Source organism: Lissotriton helveticus, chromosome 12 (assembly GCF_964261635.1).
Source record: "Lissotriton helveticus chromosome 12, aLisHel1.1, whole genome shotgun sequence".
NCBI lineage: Eukaryota > Metazoa > Chordata > Amphibia > Caudata > Salamandridae > Lissotriton > Lissotriton helveticus.
Window position 1 is genome coordinate 843,690,662 of NC_136073.1, and position 25,902 is coordinate 843,716,563.

The window sequence follows — 25,902 nt, forward strand, 5'->3', positions numbered from 1 at the left end:
CACAGTCTGTTCTCACTTGCACTTGCGTTTACGGTTTCTGCAAAGAGGCCTCCCGCACTGCCTGCTGTAGTCCTCCCCTCCGCCCCACAAACACACTATTCCAGCGAGGACTCCTGGGATAAGAAACGTGAAGCCTTACGCAAGGCTTCGTCCTTCAACGCCTGAGGCGCTGCGCCTCGTGCGTGCTCATCACCGTTAAAGTAAGATGAAGGGCGGCAACAACGGTACGCCCAACGTCATTGCGTCATTTCTGGAAGATTCTGAGGCCTCTGGCAGCACCTGATTGCCTGACCGTCGCTACATGTGAGTGTAAGGCTGCCTTGCATTCTTCATTAGGGCGTTTACGTGAACTCCATGCCCGAGTTACTCTTCAAAATGCTAATGGAGGCTGCAAAGCAGGTGAGAGATGGGCGGAGCCACACAGCACTAATTAAGAAATCGCTATTGTTGTGTAGGAGGAGGCCAACCAACCAGCCAGACAATTACTGCTCTATGGCTCACTCACTGGAGCTATTCACATACAATGAATTAATGAGGAGGCGCCTCAAATTCACAGGCTGGTACATGCCATGCTAAGGCTTCATGAGAGTAGACAACAGGGGGCCTGGTTGTGCAAGGCCATACATAAGTTCCTTGTCAAATGCTAACGTAGAAAAAGTGAGATACAACTGGGAACAAGACCACATCAGCAAGTTGTTCTCTACAAGGTCTTTCGACTGCTACTATAGTTGGAAACAAATTCCTTTATCTGGCTCTACTACTAGCAAAAAGAGGTATCGTTATGGTTTCGCTCACCTCTTCGACCGTACCACCGAATTGCTAGTACAGGGTAGTGAAAACAGGGATGTGAGTGAAAAACAGGCCCTACGTCGAGAAGAAAACAGAGGCCTTAGCAGGTGACCACCAATGGTACACAGTGCTGTCTGTTTTCAAAACACTTTGTACATGTACTGAATCATGTACAGCATCCCTGCACATTCGGAATACACAGAGTCCATAAAAACGATCCTGTACAGTATGAAGTATGGTCATCTAAGGTTCCACAATGATGTCCCTCATGTGACCCGGACACAAAGGCTTAAGTAACAAGATTAGGACAACGGTGAATTCTGAACAGTGACCGTAAAAATTCTGGACAAAAATTCAGAACAAAAGGTCATTTTCAGGGACACATCTGAAAACTTGGCACGATTATAAAATAGAATGCTGACAGAAGTACAAGCCAAGAGAGGTTTACGTTTTTTAGTTTGTATTGCACATTGGAATGTTGATCAAACATTCGCAAATAGCTGTACAGATTTAAAGATAAAAAACTAGTAAATGTATACACTCCAAGCAGAATTTTACAGCCAAAATGAGAGGCAGATTTCACAATTCTACTCTGTACTAGGAATAATAGTGCCAAAAGCATTGCTCTGTTCCTGAACATAGACTTAGAGTTTACAGGCGGTATGACTATTAGAGAGTGTTTAAAAAGGAAGTGAATGATGGTGAGAAAGGAGAGAAGGCTATATGTTGAGAGGGATAGACAGAAGGTTGGAACAGTGAGAGCGAACAGTGAGGGAGTAAAGCAAGCGAGGGCCTGCCAGTTGAGAGAAAGAACAGATGGTGAAAAGAGAAAAGACGACAACAGAAGAATATGGAGCAGAGAAAAGAGCAAAAATAGATACAGAAAGATGGTAAGGGTGACAGAGAGGAGGCTGAAATGAGAAAAAAAGGTAGATGGGACATATAAAAGGTGCGGTGGGGGAACCAAGAGAAAGCATGAGGGGGGAGAGAGGCAAAGATGAATGGCTCTGGAGGGAAGAGGGAATAGCTAGAGAAAAGGGAACCAAGGGATGAAGAGGTTGAATAAGGAGTGAACAGAGAGATTATGTGAGGGTTCACTTTGTAACCTGGATGTCAAACCTTTCAGTCCCAATTCAAATGCACCACATCTCTGGAAATATGGTGCTACTCAACTCTTTCCTTTTCATACAATGCTGCACAACAACTTCATTTAGTGTGCTGTGTTGTGTAAAATGTTAATAAATATACCTATCAAAGATTTGGCACAGGTGTCCAGAATTCAATTTTGTCATAGACCTTGTACAGTGCTCCACTACCTTTTGACATTTTCGAAGAATGTGGGAGAAATCCATTCAAGGTTCCAGTCTGGAGCATTTGTCTTCCAGGTTACTGTCTGGCACTAGAAGATTCTGGATTAAAGCACATTGGTCATGTTATGTTGGCATTTCTACTGCTGCTCACTTTACCCTTAACTGGAAATGTTAAAATAAATCCTTTATTGAAACACTGTTTAAAATAAAATTAAATCCCTCAGTTCATAGACTATGCCTTCCTAGCAGCCGTCCCACAATCAGCTGCTAAAGTGCTTTTAGAGCCTGGAACACTGCACAAGGTGCAGGAATGATAGCTATGCCCCTGACAGGGCTGGCTTTACTCGTGGTGCCAGATGGTGTGCGAATAAGTGTTGTGCCCCCCCACCAGGCCTCCTTCTCCAAGGATTTAATTAATACCACCCTTCAATGTTGCCACCCTTCTCACTGTAGACCCACTCTCATGTGTAGTTAACTTCTTTTACACTGCTACTCATTCCAAGTATGTAGAGTAGATTAGGGTGTTGGAGTGCATTATATCACACACATATTATACGTACACAATGGTTTGTGTAAGTGTGTAAGTCACTATGTAGGAAATGTTACTTGAGACCAGGACCACAGGAATTATTAAATTGTCTGGTCATGTGATTTTCGCGTGATTATAGATTTGCTGCATTTTTCACATAATCCATCATCTGCGGCATATTCAGCAGATTTTAGCTCAAATTATTCAAACATTACTAAAAACACAGCAACACAAGTTTCTGTGCAGTGGAAGGCACTTTGCAAAAAGTGACTGGTCACCTTTCTGTTGCTTATTACCATATTTGGATGTGAAACTGGTACCCATTAAGTGCAACTTATGCCCAGACAGTGTTAACAAATTTAAAAATGCCAAAATAATTAAGTAATATTATTACAAATGTGCCACATTACGCCACATAATTTGCCTTTTCTTGCTGCATAATTTACCATCCCTGGATGCATAAATCCAGTGGACCTGCTTAAGACAATGAGCACTTCAAAATGTAGGAGCCTCTTTTAATCCATTCTTGTAGGCATTACATGATAAGACTGATTAGCCTGGAGAAATAAAAACTCAGGATTTAAAACATAACGTTGGGCTTGTGTTTACTAATAAGTAATTATTATTATCCCTATTTATCAACTTTAGAATAATGAAAGATTAGAGAAAAACAATAAGGCTGCTATTTAATTTTGTTCATAGTTCACTGTGCTTTATTAAGATTGTATCTTATGAAAGGCAATTAACAAAAGGGTCCCTGAGACAAAAACCGTAAGCCACTGAGCTGTCTACATAAAAAAAACAATTCTTTGATCTGCATGTTACACATTGTACTTTGCTGGAGGCACACTCTCCTTCTGTGCTACTTTATGATAAGTCAAAACTCAGACAAGACAAAACTCAGATCTCTCAAACAGATACATTAATCACCAGAGGTAAACTGACATTTTTAGCCTATAAAATGTTAGCTCACAATGGTTTTAAAGTTTGTGAATTTGATCTTGTAAGAACTGTCAAAATGCACCCCTCCCCCCCCAACACACTCACACACCTCCCCAGAGCTTGAGAACTTCGCCCCTGGGGAGGTGACACCAGTCCCCGAACAAAAACAGAATGCCATGCCCTAGACTGGGGCAAGCCCATCAAATGATTTAAAAGCACAGAAGCCCATTTTCATTCTGTATGCTTGCTAGTGTTTTAACAATAAGGAAGTTGGAAAAAGCATCTAACACTGCCAGAATGTAGTGTCTGTTGGGCAGGGATACAAGTCAATACTGATGTTGCACCAGGGACCAGTGTTTGGTCTTTCAGTTGTGACCAGAGGAGGTTGTTCTGGAGCCCTGCATACTTCACACCAGTGACATCAGATAACAATGTCGTCCACCTCTGAGTGTAGAGCAGGAAACCAGACTTATCCCCACAGTAAGGCTTTTGTTTTGGCCGACCCTTGATGCCCAGTCTTGGCGAGGCATAACATTACTGGTCACAGCTGGCGGGGAATTATGAGTCTGTGGCCTCAAAGCAGGAACCCTTGTTCTGGGGCGCTAATGTCATGCAAAATGTTCCACAGGGCAGACAGGTCACGTTGAGCTAGGTTGTCATATTTCCCTACATCTTGGAGGAAATCTCTCCATTTGCTGGACTTGGTTGCCTCAAGAACTTTTTGGAGGCATGGATCTGATGTGGTTGCTGCAGCAATATCTTGTAGAGTTACTGTCTGCGGGCAGCAACTTCAGCGATCCAGAAAACATACTCATCCACATCCAACAGGGGGGCTTTGGAGTCACCAGGTGTTTGCCTTAGGTGTCTGGAGAGATAATCTGTGGGATTGCTACATCTGGGTTTGTATTCTACAGACAGGTGGTACTTCTGGAACTGAAGGGCCCTTTGTTTTGATGTGTGAAGGAGGATGCGGTGCTGTGCCCAAGAACAGTGGGATGAGTGACTTGTGGTCAGTGACGACCCTGAAAGGGCGGCTGTAGAGATACAAATGAAAGAGGTGGCATCCCCACGTGATAGAAAGTGCTTCTTTTATTATGTAGGCATAGTGCTCCTAGGTGTCAGTGATGGCTCTCCTTGAAAATGAGATGGATGTCCAGCGATCGCCAACAGTGTGTTTCATCAGAATGGGTCTGAAACTGATAAGGCTGGCATCTATCACTAGCTTCGACTCCTTGGCGGGGGTCAAAGTAGGCCATTGCAGTGTCTTGGAGGAGGGCACACTTGATGGCTTGAAACGCCTGGTCTTTGAACTTTCCCCATGACTATGCAGTCAAGGCTTTGATGAGTTGTCTCAGGGGGCCTGCAAACATCGCTAAGTTGGGTATGAATCTCCCACAATAAGTTGCAAAACACAGGAAGCTTCGGACTTCAGCTGGAGATGTTGGTGTGGCCGCATCTTTGATGTCTACACACTTGGCCAAATCGAATTTGACACCTGTGTTTGAAAAGATGTACCAAAGAATTCCACCACTTAAGGAAGAACTGCAATGTGCTCAAATTGTGGGTGAATCTTCCTGCTTTAATCTCTCAAGGGCTGCTCACAAGTGGCATGGCGGCTCTCCCTGGGGACATGGATGAGGATGTCGTTGCTGACATTGATGACACAATCAAGGCCGGCGAGGACTTCCTATATTCAGTTTTGGAAAACTTCCCTGCTGATAAGATTCCAAAGTTCAGTCTACAGTAGCGATGGAGGCCTAAGTGAGTGGAAAAGTTAATGATCTTGCTATCCTCATGTAGCTTAAGCTCGTGATATCCGGAGTTCAAATCCAGCTTTGAAAACCTCAAAGAGCCTTTCATGTCAGCAATGAGTTCATCAAATCAATTGTGGGAGAGATGGGACGTTCCCGGTTAAAGGCCTTGTTGGAAAGATGTATTTCAATGCAGATGTAAATGTAAATGTAAATGTGTTTCGATTTATATAGCGCACTAATCACCCAGGGGTCTCAAGGCGCTTGCTTAGGGAACCCGTCCTGGTATTCCCCTGTGAGATACCCCGGCAGGGTATCCACAAGGTGAAAGCCAGGCATCCCGCCGGGAGGGGCCGTAGTGGAGATTAAGCAAGCTATTGCCCAGAGTCGCAGAGTGTGACCCAGTGAGTCGAGTAGGCACCGGAGCGAGAATTGTCGAGTCCGTGGAATTTTTGAGCCCGTGACCCGCCGAGGCGGGGAATCGAACCCTGGTCCACGGCTGATCTCAGCTTCCGGGTCTGCCGCCTCTAACCACTGAGCCACGCTTCTCCTAGATGTGAACGCGTCTAGGTTACTTAGGCCTGCTGGCTACTACCATGGTTGACACCCACAGGGTGGGCCCAGGCACCTTCTCTATGACCCCAGCATCCTCGAGTTTCTGAGGTTCCGCTTCAACAGCCGGGCAAAGCGACAGGTCACACCTTGGGGTCAATACGCAAGGATACTGGTGGCTTTTAGATGTGCTAGGCCTTTGAACAGATACGGAAAGTCAGCAAACAGGTGGTCAACACTGGTGCTGTCAATGGCTGTGGTGAAGTGAACAAGCTGGAGAGGCTTTGCTGTGTCACCGCTGAAGAGTGTTTCAGAGCCAGGTAATACAACAAAGAATTTTGCTGTGCAAGATTGTGCACCGTGATAGATGGAACAGACAAACACCCTTGTATGTAAGATATGTATTGAGCTCCCATAGGCAAAGATCTTTGCAGTGGTAGATTCTAGGTTGGGGCACGGTTGTAGTGCTTCAAACTGCACCAGGCTGGTTGCGTTGACGAATGTACCAGTGTCGATGAGAGATGTGACAGGCGTGTGTCCAGTGACCACTTGATAGATAGGGCAACTGGGTGCCAGCGCAGATGAGAGTAAGAAGATCTTGCCGTCATTGTCCTCAGTGGGAGCACCACCATCAGGTGTGAAGTTTTACATTGTCTTCGGGGTCTGTTGTGAGGACATTTGCTACAATGTGTATTCTTGGACTGAGGTGTACCAGGCCCTTGGCATGTGAATGCTTTGCTCCCGGCATAGCAGACTTTCACAAAGTGGTTGAGCCATTGACACACTGAACATGTTTTGCATGTGGCAGGGCACTCTTGGAGAGGGTGAGAGCCTGCAATAGCCACAGGGGAACTTGATGTGGTCACTGTAAGAGGTGTTTTTAAGGCTACTTGCATCAGGGGTCCTTTTGAGACAGTAGCTGTCATCTCCACTTAGATTGTCCAGGGTGCGGGCTCTTGTGGCATGGTATGTTTTTGGAATGCCATTTCAATCTGTTCTTCAGCTTGATCAATAGACAGTTCATGGGAGCAAGCAAGTGTGAGGATTTCATCTAGCAGCTTGACAGATTGACGTAAGATGTGATGCCTCAAGGCGGCTGACCGACAGACTTGGACAGTTTTCTTTCCTATGGCCATCTTCAGTGCATGTGCTGGGGAAATTCCCTCATGCAGGCATATAAAAGTTCAATGGACTCCACCTCTTGTTGGCAAACCTGCCAGAGCTTAAATCTTTCAAAGTCTGGATTCATTTGGGGGTTGAAATATGCGTTTAGTGCGGCCATGGCTCAATCATAGTCAGCATCCCCTCCAGGGCTGGTAATATTGTGAAATAGTTGGAAGGTTTCTTTGCCTGAGTAGTGAGGTAGAAAGGGATTGTTTCATTTCTCCTTCGGGGGCTTTAAAGTAGTTATTCAATCGCCTAACTCAAGTGCGCTACCATGATGCAGCAGTCACAGTGTGTGCTGAATGGAGGCAGTGAATTGGATGCACCTCCACTGGTGTAAGCAGACATGAGGCATTGTGGAGGAGCTCCAGCAGCATGGAACGGGGGTGGGGCAGCTTGTTGGTTTGCTGCCGCCTGCGTGCCACCCTGTTGAGCAGTGCTCATGATGTGTGGTAAATGTGTAGTACATTACACAGAATAAGGCAAGTGCATGACCTTGTGGTGCAGGCTGCACCAACAGTACTTTTGTTGGCAGCACCAGGCAGCCACTCATGGAGGAGGGGGCTTGCAGACGTGCAACACCTATTCTCTGGTGTTGGGATGTAGGCCATTGTGGGAGCAAGATGAGCCAGAGAGCGTTGGAGGTTTAGGGGAATGCAAAAGATGTTGCTGGGCACCCAAACTGAGACGGTGTAGGAAAGTAGGATCTCCTTTTATAGTTACCCCCACTCTTTGCTTGACGTGATGCTGTTTCTGACTAGTCTGACTGGGATCCTGCTAATCAGGACCCCTGTCTCCGTGCTTTCTCCTTAAAATTGGTTTGGTAAGTACTTAGGTACATCCCAGATTGGGCACTGACTCAACTTTATCAGTCCATAGCATATGGTACTAGGGTACCCAGGGCACAGGTACACCCGGGGTCCCCAAGTATGTATTATGCCTCCCATGAGAGACCACTCAATTTGCAACTACAGGCCTGCCTTGGCAGCCTGTGTAAGCTGGTGCTAGCACCACTTACAAAATATATAGGTTTCCCTATATCTAAGGTCACAGCAATAAAAACCTATAAGTCACCCCTAAACCAGGTTTTTTAATCCTGAAGGCAGTGTGCTTGGGTATAAGTGGGAGGGTGCCCCTGCATGAGAAGGACACCCCTACAGTCCATGGAGTCCATTCTCCTGTGTTGTGAGACAGCCATATGACATTTAGAGGGCACTGCATCATTACGCGGTGACCATCTCGAAAGTGTCAGCCACAAATCCTATCATGTTTGGATAAACATGTTGGAATCACACTATAAAAGGTGTGTGAGGTATGATTCCAGGCATTGTAAAGCTCCTCTTGGAGACCCTTTTGCTCCTGGTACCAGTTTTCCAGACCCAGACAGCAAACTAGGGCTGCTGCCGGCTACAGACACGTTTCTGCCCTCCTGCTGCTGAGCCAAGCTCGGGCAAAGGAAGATAGAACAATATGTATCCTGAGGTGTGGCCACCTCCCAGACAGGATTTAGTGCACTGGGGCAGGGTGGGAGTGCTTACCAGCGTCACATAGTCTGAGTGCAGGGCATGCTTGGTGTCCTCCATGCATAGATAAGTTCAAACCGTTGGCTCCCACGCGAACCTGGAAAAAGGACAGGGGAGTATCCTCCCCCTTGTCCACCTCCTCCTTAGGGAGGGCCCCCTGTATCATCCCAACCCTTTCCTTATGGTATTTAAGGGCTTACCTGTGGGTGAGTCCTCAGATTCATCGTGGGACTAGATACATTTTCGACACCACTTCTTCTTCATTCATGTGGGCACTCTGGACTTTGCTTCGGGCATCAAGGCTGCATTCTGCTGCTCCTGATCTTATCGCTCTGCTCGTCTGCTGCAACGTTTGTGCCTGTGTACCATATATGAACCTTCCAAGGTATGTGGGCATCCAAGACACCTGAAGGAATCTCCCAGGGAATGAAGGAGTCACTTCCCTGCATCTGCAGGCACTGCAATTAAGCTGACTGGTCTGCTGATCCTGTGCTCCCACAGACTCCTAAAGGCTCAGTAACACAGGAGGTGGTTCTTCATATCTCTTGAGGCCTGCCCTGTCCTCTCACCAAGTTTGAGGCCAGTATCCCTCGTCAGAGCCGCAGGAACCGAACCCCTGTGCACCGCATCAACTTGCAGTTGCAAAGGCTTGTTGGCTTCCTTCTACCAAGATCTCCTGGCTCCATGTAGCCCCAACCTTAAGCATCTCCAGTGACTAAGGTCTTCACCCACACTGCACTTCGTGCATCATGGGCTTGCATTTTTTGTGAGCTGCTCGAGGTCCTCTTGCGACTCCAGTGCCTCCGGCCTGTGGGTCCTCTTGAGAGCCATCTTTATATTCTATGGGCACCCCCAATTGCTCGGGTCTGCCCTGACTCCCCTGCTTGTGGTGAGTCTCCTGGACCTTGCCGGTTCCGGCATTGCACCTTTCTCCATTTCCACGTTGGTTGCAGTTGCCAAGGCTTGTTAGTGCTCCCGCCGGACACCGATCCCTCAACTCTCGACATCCAAACTGGGACAGCTCGTCTACGGCTCTTGGTCTTCCACAGCGTTGCCTGGTCCACACAGCTGCAGTGTCACAGTCACGTCATCTCTCCTGAAGCACCCGACACTGGTGGGCATTCATCTTCCATGCCTCCTGGTCACTTCCAAGTGGCATATAATCTGTCCCCTCTACTTTCAGGTACTTCTCAACCTGAATCCACCTTTGGGTTCCACCGGACACTTTCTCCTTCTCCAGCTGCGGCATCTTCCTGAAGTCTTCCATTGAGTTCGATGGCGGTTTCCGACCCCACTTCACTCCTATGCGCCCGGCTTCACTGGTGTAGGTATCCTGGTTCACAGGGTATCCAACTGAAGGCTTTCTGCGGCTCCTCTGGTGGGGTAAGTATTTGTGCGGCTCTCGATGGGTGGTGGCTACGATGATCCTGTTTTGAGTCCCTCACTCAGGTGTTCCTACAGTGGCCTCACTTCTCCAGCGGGATGAAACAATTTGCAGTCCTTGGTGGCCCGGAAGGATTAGTTACTTACCTGTAATCCTAGTTCTCATCCAGGGGTATACTCATCAAAGTCATAAGCTATGAATAATCCCCGCCCGTGTGCGGGATCCCGGAGCATATAGAAAATACATATAAATATATATGTATAAATATGTGAAAACATATTTGCAGCCTAAAACATTTCCCAACTGGCAAAATGTGCCGCAAAATTACATACATACAGTAGTACTCTTCCAAAACCTAAGGAAGAAAAAAAAGAGCAGAAAACATTTGTATACAACAATGCTTTATTGCCATAGGAAAAACCTGTAATTGCAGGCATTTGCCAGTAGGCTGCAGTAGAGTATAAAGCAAACAAAGAAAACTGACACCTTGCCTTTAAGGCATTAGAGTAGGGGTACCGTGCCTTTAAGACCTGAAGGCAACCCCCTGCTCCCATGATGCACCACAGGTGACAGTTGGGTCAGTTCTTTTTGGAGGTGCATAACACCTGTGGAGATCCACAATAAAACATCTCATAACTGTGTAACTCTGCTCGTCCGGGGAGGTGGGCGGGAGCTTATGACTTTGATGAGTATACCCCTGGATGAGAACTAGGATTACAGGTAAGTAACTAATCCTTCTCATCCAGGGGATACTCATCAATAGTCATAATCTATGAATAGATTAGCAAGCTCATACCCAAAGTCTCGCGGACGAGCAAGAAGTATAAAAACTTCACAGAACGACTAAGACATATATTGCAAATACATCTTATGCAAACAAGTTCCTTAACGAGGCCTGCCCTACTCTGGCATCGGCCTGAGTATCTGAGTCGAGGCAATAATGGCGGGTAAAGGTATGGACAGACCGCCAAGTTGCCGCTTTACAAATTTCAGAAATAGGAACATTACGAAGGAGAGCTGTAGTGGAAGCTTTCCCTCTAGTAGAATGTGCATGCGGTTTACCCTGCAAGGACTTGTTAGCTAGTTGATAAGCTAAAGCTATACAGGAGACAATCCAGCGAGAAATGGACCTTTTGGAAGCTGACAGGCCAGTATTAGTACTGCCATAATTAACGAAAAGCCGGTCAGCCTTCCTAAGAGGCAGGGTTTTTGACAAGTAGAATTTCAGGACCCTCCGGAGATCTAGAGAGTGTAATGACCTCTCAGGGGGAGTGGAAGGATTAGGAAAAAAAGTAGGTAAGGTAATAGACTGGTTGATATGAAAGTCTGAAACTACCTTAGGCAAGAAACTTGGGTGCGTTCTGAAGACCACCCTGTTGGCATGAAAAACTGTGTAAGGTTCCTTGCAACACAGGGCCTGGATTTCACTGACCCTACGGGCAGAGGTAATCGCCACTAGAAAGGCAGCTTTCCAGGTCAAGTGCTGCAAAGAGGCCTTATGTATAGGCTCGAAAGGAGCACTCATCAGCTTAGTCAGGACAATATTAAGCTCCCAGGGAGGGGAGGGAGACCTCACCGGTGGAAAGACTTTTTTCAGACCTTCTAGGAAATCTTTAACTACAGGCATGAGGAAGAAAGATGTCTGATTAGGAGACTTCCTATATGCTGTGATTGCAGCTAAATGAACCCTGATGGAGGGGTATTTCAGGCCTGATCTCGCTAAATGCAATAGATATGGAAGAATCACCTGCTCTTGGCCATGTACCGGGTCAAGAGAGTGCTCCTGACACCATAAGAAGAACCTCTTCCACTTGAAAGCGTAGGACTTCCTAGTGGAGGGTCGTTTTGATTCTTTAAGAATAGTCATGCAGTCTACTGGGAGGTCTAAATGTCCATACTGGATGACCTCAGGAGCCATGCCGTCAAGCGAAGGGAAGGAAGGTTGGGGTGAAACACCTTCCCCTGGTCTTTGGTCAACAAGTCTGGACGGCATGGTAGATGCCGGTGAGGAACTTCCGACATCTGAAGAAGATCGGGGTACCACCACTGGCGTGGCCACTCTGGTGCTATCAGGATCATTCTGGTGTTGGTCCTGTAGAACTTCTGGATCACTGCCGGGATCAGAGGCAGGGGAGGAAAAGCGTAGAGTAATGTCTGCGACCAGCTGATCAAAAGACCGTTCCCCAGTGATCCCTGATGAGGGAACCTGGACGCGAAGACGGGGCATTTTGTATTGGCCGCGTCTGCGAACAGGTCTACGTCCGGTACGCCCCAACACCGAAAAACCTCTTGAGCCACTTCCTCGTTGAGCACCCAATCGTGCGCTTCTACGAAGATTCTGCTGAGGCAGTCTGCTTGGACGTTTTGAATTCCTGGTAGATGAACTGCCACTATGGACAGGCCTCTTGCTAGGAGCCAATGCCAGATGGCTTGTGCTTCCAGGGACAAGACTCTTGACCTCTTGCCTCCCTGTTTGTTCAGATAGAACATAGTTGTCGTGTTGTCCGTCTGAACCTGGAGGTGGTTGGTGCGCAGAGAAGGATAAAGAGACTTGAGAGCAAGATGAACTGCTCGAAGCTCCAGGAAGTTGATATGGTAGCCTTGCTCTACCTCGGACCAGAGGCCTTGAACTTGGAGTCCGTCCATGTGAGCACCCCAGCCGTGAAGGGAGGCATCCGTGACAATTGACTGAGATGGAGGAGCACGATGGAATGGCACTCCTCGGAGTAGATTGGATAGTTTCAACCACCATCTGATCGAGTCCCTGGCTTCTTGAGGAAGCAAGACCCGGTCTTCCCACTGATCCGATCTCTGAGACCACTGATCTTCGAGCTTGTTGTAGAGGTCTCATGTGAAGGCGAGCATCGGGCACGATGTAAATGCATGAAGCCATCGATCCCAGGAGAGAGGACACTTGTCTGGCTGTGGGGGCCTGATTGTCCAGAAGAAGGCGACCCTTCAGGAGCATAGATGACAACCTCTCCTCCGAAGGACACACGCTTGCCTGTAGTGAGTCCAGAGAAGCACCCAGGTAGTGGATCCGCTGGGAAGGGTTGAGAACTGATTTTTTCAGATTGACGTGAAGACCCAACGAGTCCATCAGTTTGAGGCAGAACGACAGATGGTTCTGAAGTAGCGACGGGGTGGAGCTCTTCAACAGCCAATCGTCTAGATATGGATAGACGAAGATCTTTCTTTTGCGGAGAAAAGCAGCCACCACCGCCATGCACTTGGAGAATGTCCGAGGTGCAGATTTCAGGCCAAACGGCAGCACTCGATATTGATAGTGACGACGTCCGATCTGAAACCTTAGAAACTTCCGATGCTTGATTGACACTGGTATGTGGAAGTAGGCGTCCTGCAAGTCGATGGCACACATCCAGTCTCCCTGATGAAGATGTGGGAAGATCTGGTGCAGGGCGAGAATACGGAACCTTTCTTTTCGTATGAATTTGTTTAGCCTTCGAAGATCTAGAATTGGCCTGTATTTTTTGACAGATCCTCGTTTTTGAACCAGAAAATATCGGGAGTACACTCCTTGATTTTTGTGAGTTGAGGGAACCTCCTCTATGGCCATTTTTTCTAGAAGGACGGAGACCTCGTCTTGTAGCAATTGACTCTTGTAACGTGGAAGATGTTGCGATTGGGGGAGAACCTGCGGAGGAGGGGATTTGAACCTCAGCAAGTAACCATGCTGCACAATATTCAGCACCCATCTGTCTTTTGTAATGGATTCCCACTCTGTCAGATGATGAGAAACACTCCCTCCCACCGGAGTGGTGAACAGACGTGGAGGAAGCAATGGCTCAGGGCTTAGGAGGTTGCTTTGAGGAAGGCTGCTGTCTGTTGTTGCCACCTCTTCCTCTGCCAGGACGACGCTGCTGGAACTGCGTCTTCTGCTGAGACTGGGATTGCCACTGAGGGGTTTGAACCCTCTGTTGGAAGGACTTCCTGTCTCCTTGGCGAAAGCGTTTCTTGAACTCCTTGCGCTTTTCTAATCCCACAGCTTTGACGGTGTCCATTTCTGCCTTCATTTTGGACATTTCGTCGTCCGCGTGTGAACCAAACAGAGATTTTCCATTGAAGGGCAAATTCAAAATCTTCTTCTGGGCGTCTGGTTTGAGCCCTGTCAGGCGGAGCCAGGCCGAACGACGGGAACAAATACCACTTGAATAGCCGTGAGCCGCAAGGTCAGAGGCATCCACTGCGGCGCTAATAACTTGATTGGCTACAAGGCCTCCCTCCTGTAAAGTCTCCAGAAAATCTTGCCGATCTTCCTTGGGGAGCTTGTCTGTAAAGCGAGTCAGGGAGTCCCAAAGGGACCTGTCGTACCTTCCAAGCAAGGCAGAGGCGCTAGCCACCTTCATAAAGGACGAAGAGGTGTTGCATACCTTCCTACCAAAAGAGTCCATAAGTTTACTGTCTTTTTCAGGTGGTACTGAGGAAGAAGTAGAGCCTGCATGGGACTTCATGGCAGCCGCCACAATGATGGAATCCGCAGGAGGATCCGATCTGAGGAACAAGGGATCCTCTGCAGTGGCCTTGTACTTTTTGGCTATCCGAGATGGAACAGATCCCACCACTGCGGGAGTAAGAAAAGTAGACATAGCTGTTCTAGGAGGCCGGGGACCAGAGGCAGTAGAGGCCTGGGCGCTGTACGATGATGGAGGGTATCAAAAATCACAGAAGTGGGAACCACTGGAGTGTGCAGCGTGATATTCAGCTTTTTTGCTCCCTTGACCAGTACATCGGAGAAAGTCGCGAGGTCATCAATTGGAGAGACTCGGGAAGGAGGCGTAGAGGAGTAGGTCGGAGAATAATCTCGGTAGGACGACCTAGACGAGGACGACCTTGTGGAAGATCTTGTACGCCGCCTCTTATGGGACCTGTCACGTTTCCTGCTGTGACTGTCCCTGGATCTAGAGCGATGTCTTGATGGAGACCTCGGTCTTGGCCGGATTGGAGATCTTGGTTTGACCGGTGTCCTTGGTCGCACTGGAGAACATGATCTGAGTCGAGATCTCGGCCTGGGTGAAATCCTAGGACTCCGAGGAGATCTAGCTGGTTTGGCTGGAGTCTTTGCCTTAGAAGGGGAATATGTACGGGAGTAATTCGAGCCCGGACTACTCTGTCCAGATACAGCCCCTTGAGGATGTCGAGAAATCAAGCTGCCCGCAGATCTGGGTGAAGATTCTGGGGAGACCTGCACGATGTTCAAGCCAGGAGATGACGATTTTCCTCCTGAAGTCTTAGAACCAGGGGACTCCACCTCTGCCATCGCTTTATCCCCCGACGGCGAAATCCTCGACGTCGAAGACGTCTGGGTGACTAGTGGCGTCGAGCGATGCTGAGAACCTCGACGTCGATCCGGAGACCTCGACGTCGATCCGGTAGAGATACTTCATGACGTCGTCTCGACGACGACTCTCGACGACGTCTCGCCGATGATCTTCCTCGACGTCGCGTTGACGGCGACCTTTCCTGGCGTCGCCTCGGCGTCGACCTCTTTGACGTCGAAGGATGGGATCTGACAGTCCCTCTCGACGGCGGCCCGCTAGCCAGCGGCGACCTAGATGCCGTCCTAGCTCTCGACGCCGACCCCTTCCGGGGCGGAGGAGAGTGTCTCGACGTCGACGGAAGCCTCGACGTCGACGGAGACTTAGATGTAGCAGCAGCCATGGACTTCGAGCCCGAAGCATGGCGCCTCGACGCCGACTTACTTGACTGCGGCGGAGATCTTCGACGTCGTGAAGATGATCTGGGCCTTTTCGACGGCGACCTCGACGTCGACGAAGTTCTTCGACCTTCATTCCTCTTTCTGGAGACAGGAGAAGTGGAATGACGCCGTTTTTGGCTGTGCTTGCTTGTAGGAGAAGATCTAGGGGCTGTGGAAGCACCCACCTGGTGACTTTTGTCCATCCCCTGCATGGCATGAAGTCGAATCTTCTCCCTGTCGCGAAGAGTTCGACTTTTAAATTTTTTACAGTGATGGCACTGATCAGGAATGTGTGAAGATGGAAGGCACACAATACACACAGAATGTGGGTCAGTCAGAGCCATCTTTTTGTCACAAGAAGGACATTTCCGGAACAGAGCAGGCATTCTGACAGGAAATTCTTGTGGGTTACCACAGAAAAATAAATCAGAAGCCTTATTTATTCAAAAAATGTCGAAATATAAGAGAAAACTCTCTCAAAAAAGCAATTTCAGTTGAAAACTGAAGAGCTCAAGCTCCAGGATCCTCACAGAAGGAGCTGGAAAAAAGAACTGACCCAACTGTCACCTGTGGTGCATCATGGGAGCAGGGGTTTGCCTTCAGGTCTTAAAGACACGGTACCCCTACTCTAATGCCTTAAAGGCAAGGTGTCAGTTTTCTTTGTTTGCTTTATACTCTACTGCAGCCTACTGGCAAATGCCTGCAATTACAGGTTTTTCCTATGGCAATAAAGCATTGTTGTATACAAATGTTTTCTGCTCTTTTTTTTCTTCCTTAGGTTTTGGAAGAGTACTACTGTATGTATGTAATTTTGCGGCAAATTTTGCCAGTTGGGAAATGTTTTAGGCTGCAAATATGTTTTCACATATTTATACATATATATTTATATGTATTTTCTATATGCTCCGGGATCCCGCACATGGGCGGGGATTATTCATAGATTATGACTATTGATGAGTATCCCCTGGATGAGAAGCTCCCCTGGCAAATGGGGTCACCGCAACTCACAGTCTGTGGCTTCCAGCCCAATCAGCATGGTGATACATTCCTCTGCGGCACCTTTTTGCATATGTGGTTGCTGCTTCACTACCACACAGGGCTACGGCTCCTTTCCTCACTCTAGTCTTTCTCCGCCAGCCCCTCCTGGCATACGAGGTTGCAGCCTAGCTACCATGCATGGCTATGGCAAAATAGGCGCAGCATGACACAGCGCTTAATAAGTTACAGCCCTCTACAGGCATAAGGGGGGCTCCGACTTTGTCCTGCACACGGGCAACGTTCCGATTGGTGTACCAGCTATTTCCTCACACCTGGCATAGGGAGTTCACTCAACAGGGCTCCCCACTGGTCCTCACTTCCTCCAGCGCTTTCTTCTTCCTCAGAGGGTACACTGGTCTTGGAAAGCATAGAAGATTCTGGTACTCCAGGGCTGGTGGTCATGGTTTCCCTGGATGATGTCCCCTCACCCAGCAGGGAGACAAGCAGGCCTTGCCCCCCAGTCCCGACCACAAGCAGAAGTCTTGCAGAGCCTCCTCTCCTCACACAGCCCATCTGGCTGTTTGACAGATGGTAATTTTGGGGGTTTCAACCTTCCCTTCTTATAGTCCATTTCGAGACACCAAATGTGATTTAAGGTCTGAATCTTTGGTGTTTTATGTTGGCGTTCTGCTTCTTTTTCAGTTCCCACTCCTCTGCTCCCTCTTCGTCTTGAAAAGCAGCCTGTCAAATCAGGAGTGTCTCCAAAGCTGATAGTCCCACACACAGGCCTTGGGAGTGACTAGAATTCACACCTGGATAGTAGCCAAAGTCATATGTGCATCAAAAGGTTAGCCCATGGTCACCACTGTATCATTTATGTATTGTACCACTCACACGTATAGATACATCCTTCATATGCATGTAACATGCACACACTGTATCCTTCATGTATTGTACTACTCACAGGTACAATACACCAAGCACATGCATTTGTCCTGCATGCATTGTACAGCACAACATCCTTCAGGTACTACACCACTCATAGCCACATGTACCTCCAGCACTTACATTGCGCATGCACACACTGCTCAGTACAGTACTATCCCTGTACTGCACCCTTCCCTGGCACACATACACCTAGCACAGATACACCACTTCTGCGCTAAACAGCACTTCACACCAGTCTGATATAAGCCACGGGTGAGTTCAGCACACATAAGCAGAACGTTAAAAGTGAGTGACCCTGTGGACCTCTCTCAAGTGACACATGTTTAAAAAGGCGTACTCACTCCTAATTCTCACTACAAAGTAGGCTGCCATCACAGCACTCATGTTACTTAACTCCTGGAGAAGGCAGTAGTCTTCCACCACTATGAGGGAAGTGCTTTAGGTGTCCCTCCCAGTTCAACACAACTGCAATCCGTGAAATAGGCCTATGTCATGGCGGACACTCATGATCCGTGTTTTCCTATGACAACAAAAACAGTATTATGGAGCCAGACTTCAGGGCTACCCTGTACCAGAACCTGCGATCTAATTGACTTGTAACCAAGGACAAAGAAGAGACCCGAGTCTGCGACTTCAGGACATGCACAGAATAAAGGAGTGATAACCTGCACCTGTGGCAACCGCCCTGCAACTACATGACTGTGACTCGTCCATGACCATAGACCTGTTCCAAGGGAAAGTGAAACACCTCTGAAAGCCAAAGGCAACAACAGAACTCCCTTGGACTAGAGGTACTAGTCCCCTGCAGGTAAAGCACGCTCCTGGAACCAAAGAATCACTGGCCATCGGGCCCACCTGCTGATTTGCCCAAAAGTAATTGGTCTAGTGTGTTGTGGAAAACATAGTCCTGACCTCTAGCAAATTTCAGGCAGCTATCATTTTCCCTCAGACTCCAGGACGTCGAAATAACCCAAGGCTGAGCTTTCCGCTGCCAAGCCTGGTTGGTGGCCAGTCTGGCTATTACTACCTTTGTTCAAAGTTGTGCCTTGAGGGAGCCCTGAAGCATCTTCAACCCAAGGCTACAGTGGCCCCATTGTTTTGATTTTACACTCCTTTCCTCCCCAGCACGGTCTAAGCGCTAAAACCAGCAAACCTGTGGCTCCTGCTTCACCACCAGGGACAACCAGGACAACTCTGCATACATGCCCTACAAATCATGGAAATTCACTGACTGTCTGACCCAGGTCCTCGGACCCACATCACCTTACCACACAGTGGTTTCCACTGAACTCGACCTGCAAGTGAACGATTGTCATTAGTGTTTTTCCCCATTCACAGCAACGTTCAGGTTTTACTAGAGTGAAATGCACTGATTTATTTTTTCTTTAAAAATCCAAACTCCGGTTATACTCATCCGATTGTCTTCATTTTGGTGCCTAAATTTATATAAACCTCTGCTTTATTTTTCTAAACTGTTGTGTGATTTCTTTCTAGTACCATCAATTACTTATCATTCGTGTTGGTACTCTGAAATGCTTAACACATGTTACTCTAGTAAAGCTTGACTGCTCTGTGCGAATCTAAAGGACCTATTTGGGGTAACGTGAAAGTATTGCATAGTGAGACCTAACTGGCCTCACTATATAATATTGCAAGATGTGGTGTGGGCAGGGTCACCTGCCTACTGGAGTGAGCGCTCAATAATCCACGAAACACTATGGTTTCTTCACGAGATTATATTTATTTTCCTCTGGAATCAATTGATATTTCAAAACTTATTTCAACTGGACTGTTGCATTCACAATCTTGTTGCAGGTATAATATCCTTTTTATATCACAAATTTTGGCATCGTCAAAATCAATTTGTCCACCCAATGCATTTTGGGTCAATACGACTGGACCCTTCGTCAGGGGTCTATAAATAAAGGTCAAAACAGGACCAAAATAAGTTACTCCAACATCACATATATATTCATGTACACTAATGGTGCTCTTAGTGATCAAGCAAAAAGAGTTAGTGACCAAAATCATCATAGGATTAATTCGACTCAAAAAATGGAAACGTGGAAAAGTGGTGAGAATGGAGAAACGAACAGCAATAGAAACGGACCAAGGTTGGCAGTGTGTTGCATGCGAACGAAATAGCATGGTGAGCTGTGCTTTGTTGTAAAAATGGGGAACCAAACAGCAATGGAAACGAACCAAGGTTGGTAGTGTATTGCATGCGAACGGAATAGCGTGTCATTATGAAACATCATGCCGGGATTAAACAATATGGTGAAACAGCGTTCGTGGCTCTGTAGAAAAACTTACATGAAATTCGGACGATGCCGCTTCTTGAAAACCCAAGCCGGTGTTAGACGATTGAATGAAGTGCACTATGATAGGTACAAAGGTGTGACGTATGGAAATGGTGGTAACCAATAGGATGAGAGATACGCAGGGAAAGGAACGGAAAGCCACCCACACCATGTGATCAGGGTGTAGAAGACTTCGCGGAAGCGATTAATGTGCACAAGCCGGTAAATGACGGTATTTAATCATGTGGTCATTTACTTTTTCTTTTCAGGCGTTGTAAAGCATTTGATATTTTGTCCATATGTTTTTTCTATACTATTATGTTCACATAACTTTATTATTCGTTGTGTGCATTTCGATTGTTTTGCGCGAAGCCTTTCACATCCAGATCACATGGTGGGGGTGGCTTCTCATCTCCCAGTTCATTGGTTACTAGTATTTCTATCTCGCACCAATCACAGCGCACTTCACTCTATTGTCAGTTACCGGCTTGTGCACATTAATCGCTTCCGCAAAGTCTTCTACACCCTGATCACATGGTGTGGGTGGCTTTCCGTTCCTTTCCCTGTGTATCTCTCATCCTATTGGTTACCACCATTTCCATACGTCACACCTTTGTACCTATCATAGTGCACTTCATTCAATCGTCTAACACCGGCTTGGGTTTTCAAGAAGCGGCATCGTCCGAATTTCATGTAAGTTTTTCTACAGAGCCACGAACGCTGTTTCACCATATTGTTTAATCCCGGCATGATGTTTCATAATGACACGCTATTCCGTTCGCATGCAATACACTACCAACCTTGGTTCGTTTCCATTGCTGTTTGGTTCCCCATTTTTACAACAAAGCACAGCTCACCATGCTATTTCGTTCGCATGCAACACACTGCCAACCTTGGTCCGTTTCTATTGCTGTTCGTTTCTCCATTCTCACCACTTTTCCACGTTTCCATTTTTTGAGTCGAATTAATCCTATGATGATTTTGGTCACTAACTCTTTTTGCTTGATCACTAAGAGCACCATTAGTGTACATGAATATATATGTGATGTTGGAGTAACTTATTTTGGTCCTGTTTTGACCTTTATTTATAGACCCCTGACGAAGGGTCCAGTCGTATTGACCCAAAATGCATTGGGTGGACAAATTGATTTTGACGATGCCAAAATTTGTGATATAAAAAGGATATTATACCTGCAACAAGATTGTGAATGCAACAGTCCAGTTGAAATAAGTTTTGAAATATCAATTGATTCCAGAGGAAAATAAATATAATCTCGTGAAGAAACCATAGTGTTTCGTGGATTATTGAGCGCTCACTCCAGTAGGCAGGTGACCCTGCCCACACCACATCTTGCAATTCTAAGGCACGGCTGACAACGTGCGACGCGTGTAGCGCTAACATTAACAAAATTCAAAGTTTGAACAAATAATTTCATATAAAATCCGAGTGCACAGGGATAATACTGTTTCTCACTATATAATATCCCACTTATTGACAGTGAGCCGTTAGGTTAGGTAAAGTTATTCTAGCAATCCATTTTATTTATCGAACAATTATTATTTTTGTAGCAGTTACATATAATATTGATGTTTCGAAGTAGCTTCTGCAACAAGGTAAACTTCATCATTTGAAACCTTAAGTGTATTTTTCATTTCACAGGTTTTTTATATCAAACATTGTCGGGAGCAGAGCTAAAAACTAGAGTCCCACCAGAAACTTGTTAATTCTACTAGTTATATTGAAATATCAGCCACGTTGCTGCTTCCTAGTGCCAAAGGTGATTTTTGCTCTTATGAAAAGATTGTAACACATGGTCTGCCATGACATATATAACGTTGTGTTTTTGCCTGAGGGGTATTCATTTCTCACAGGCCGGGAGAATTGAATGGGGAGACTGAGAACTAAGCAATGCTACAGAACCAAAACATCGTAGAAATACAGAGGTAATCTAAAACGAAGCACTAGTTTATGCAAGGAGGCAGTCAGACCGCTCCTGGCCCAGGAGATAACCAGGAGGTGGAGGATGGAGATACTTGAGCTTCAAAAAGGGAAGAGAGAAGAGCTCTTAGTCTCCCACGACACATCAGGGAGCAGCACATAAACTGCAAGTCATAGGTTTAGAACCTTAATGATTTTTTTCGGAAACGTACTTTATTCTAAGGTTGCAAAGAGGGTTTCGTTAAGGAGTAATGATATCTTATTAGTACAGAGTGATGACCCTAATCAATGTGTTACGTTGTAAACCCAGAGTTTGTGATTCTCCAGACCAGCACACTTATCATACAATGCCTACAAGTATGGATGACATGTGACACCTACATCTTGTAGCTTTCATTGTCTTATAGAAAATGTCCTATACCTTAATTTACACACTTGTATTATGCATTGTCTCTGTAAAATGTGTGTGTGTGATGTGAAGTGCTTTGACACTCTATATTGGGATGAGCAGCGCTATAAAATAAATACATAGGAGAAAGGGGCTGTGGAGAGATGTGGAGCACTGTTGGGGGGTGATAGGGAGGGAATCCATGGAAGAAGTCATGTGGGTGGGGGGACGCCAACAAAGTCTGTCACACTTGGTGCCACCAATGCTGAAGTCATCTCTGACTGTACTTCAGTGCTCATCATGCATGACATGTAAACACCTTTCACATAGGATCAAAAACAAAGGCAACAAACTTCCAACTGCACACCTTACACGTTGAAGTATGCTGCGCATGTAGACAAGTGATTAAGTACTCTATTTAAGTGTAGTAAGCTCTATATAAATGTTGCAATACAGTGCAGAAATGCATCAAAAAAAGCTAATCCAGCATAGAAGCACACCACGCTGCCACGGTATGGTGGACTGTCCAGAAAAATAGTGGGGCCAGAATAATTTCCCAAAAGGCCCACCATGCTACCAAGGCATGGCAGAGTGGCTGAAAAAAAGTTGAACTGTCACAAAGACACCCCAAGACAAGCACTGGCAAATCCAATAGGTCTCACCTAGTCCCTGGGGAAGCACTGCCTGGCTCCGGGAAATGCTTGCATGCTGCTTTTGTTACTCGGGGCTAATGTTGCAGCACCGCTGCAAAACTGGCCCCAGTAACAAAACCACCCCCCACCAATGCAAAACCGACCCCCACCCTTCCAGCCTCCTGGGAAAACACCTGATGCCCAGTACGGCCCTGTTATACACCATCATGGCTGCTGTTCAGCATGGTTAAAGGTTTGTGGGGTAAGGGAGAGTGGAGTAGAGTGGAGTGTTATGGAGTGGCGTAGAGAGTCCTGGAGTGGATTAGGGTCATAGAGTGACACAGAGTGGAGAAGAGGGGAGTAGGAAATAGTTTAATGGAATAGAGTGTCATAGGTTGGAGTATCGTGGAGTGGAGTGTCGTAGAGTGTAGTGGTGCATTGGTTTTCAGTGAAGTGGTGTAGAGTCCATTGGCGTAGAGTGAAGTGATGTACAGTAGAGTGGTGCAGGGTAGATTGCAGTGGCGTAGAGTCCAATGACGTAGAGTAGATTGCTTCAGAGTAGAGTGAAGTGGCGTAGAGTGGAGAGGTGGAGGGTAGAGTGCAGAGGTGTAGAGTGGCATAGAGGGCAGTGGTATAGAATAGAGTGGCACGGAGTCCAGAGCGTAGAATAGATTAGAGTGGCGTAGAGTTGAGTGATGTAGAGTAGAGTGGCATGGTGTACAATGTACTGGCGTAGAGTGCAGTAAAGTGGCATAGAGTGCAGTGGTGCAGAGTAAAGTGACACTGAGTTCAGTGGCAGAGTGTGCAGTCTTGCAGAGTATATTGTCATAGAGTGCAGTGGCATAGAGTGCATTGGCTTTTGGTAGAGTGGTACAGAGTACAGTGGTGCAGAGTACAGTGGTAACGAGTGCAGTGGTGCATAACAGAGTGGGTTAGAGTGCACCGGCACAGAGAAGTGTGGTGCTGAGTTGCGAGGCATAGTGAAGTGTCATAGAGAGCAGTGTCATATAGTGCAGTAGTGCACAGTAAAGTAGCATATAGTTCAGTGGCAGAGAGTTCAGTGATGCAGAGTAGAGTGTCATAGAGTGCAGTGGTGAAGGGTAGAGTGGTGCAGGGTTCCCTGGTACAGAGTAGAGTGACGTTGTGTGCATTACTGTAGAGGGCAGTAGCGCAGAGTGGTGCAGAGTAAAGTGGCATAGAGTACAGTGGCGTTGAGTAGAGTGTTGCAGCTTAGATAATAGTGGTGTACAGTACAATAGTGCGGTGTAGAGTGCAGTGGTGTAGAGTGTATTGGTTTTGAGTAAAGTGGCCTAGAGTGCATTGGTGTAGGGTGCAGTGGTGTAGAGTACAGTGGTGTATAATAGACTGGAGTAGAGTGCAGTAAGGTAGAGTGGAGTGGAGGGGCGCTAGGTAAATTGTAGTGGTGTAGGGTGAAGTGGTGTAGAGTAGATTGTTATAGAGTACAGCAAAGTGTCATAGAGTGCAGTGCTGCAGAGTAGATTAGAGTGGATTGGCACAGAGTGCAGTGTTGCATAGTAGGGTAGTGTGGGGTAGAGTACACTGGTATAGAGTAGAGAGGCGTCAAGTGAAGTAGAGTGCAGTGGAATGGTGCAGAGTAGAGTGCAGTGACGCAGTGTGGAGTGGCACGGTGTGCAGAGTACAGTGCAGTGGCGTGGAGTTGACTGGGGTAAAGTGGAGTATGCATGGTGTGGTAGCGCACTGCCTTTACAGACAATAAATCTTCAATTGGAATTGCCATTACAGTTGAACAGACATACAGTTTTACAGATTGAAGAATACAGCGAACAAACAATAATGTGCGGAAACGTCATTGCCTAGTATATTGATTTGTTTTGATCGTATTAAAATATTTTTTTCCACCATATTTCAGAATTACCAAAAATGTGCTTAATTTGTGCTTTCCATATTCTGAAATATCTGCACAGTTCATTTATTAACAATAAAATGTTGTTTTGTGCTAGAAAAAAAATACCCATATACAGCCTTCCGTCCAACAGATCCTGAGTTGCCAGCATGATTGTCACATAAACCGTCTGACTTTAAAGTCGGAGGAAGAAAAGCAAACACCAAGCTCCACACCAAGCTCCTTCAGAAGATAGAGCCTGACATTTGACCTCTGTCTTTGAATGCACAGCAAATGTGACAAGATAAGAGCAAGATTTAAAGGCATGTTTACAGAAACTCTATACTGTGGTGGAAGAATACAGTATATAGGGTTTGGGCAAGGCAAGGGACAAACTCACGCTGCACGGCCTAAAACAAATAGAGTCACCAAATAGAAAGCAAGCAAAAGTGAGTCACAATCCACAGAGCCAGTGGTAAGCAATGGTCGAATGCATTCCCACGGAAGCTTTCTGATTGTCCCCAAGATGTCTTTAGCCAAACTGCCCTGTCTGGTAGACTTCGATCTAAAAAGGGCAGCAGGGAGTTATAGAAGGATAAGTTACTTATCTGTAATCCTAGTTCTCTTCCAGGGGTATCCTCATCAAAGTCATAGCCACTGAATATTCCCGCCCATGTGCGGGGCCCCGGAAATAATATAAAAATGATATATGGAAATCATATATATACAGCTCTACATATATATATACCTTCATTCCTAACATGCCGCGTGATGCCATTGACATCTATGCTGACCGCCTCACAGAGGAGATCAAGCTGTTACACATCAAGACCACCCGTGAACATCAACCTCGGAGATCCAAAAACGATGAATATAATAACCTCATGCGTAAATTGAAACAAAACAACACTGTAGTAGTGAACCAATCCGATAAAGGAGGCAACATCGTTTTATGGAGTAAAATAGAGTATATGGCTGAAGCACATAGGCACCTCGACGACAAGGAATGTTATACCAGGATAGACATGAAAGCTGTCAATAACATTCATGGCCAATACAAAAATGAACTAAATCAATGGAGACGGGAGGGCCTTATTTCAAAGGATGAATTTAAATTTCTGTGTAAAGAACACCCCACAATTCCTAATGTATATTTCATCCCTAAGGTCCATAAAAAGACATCACCCACACCG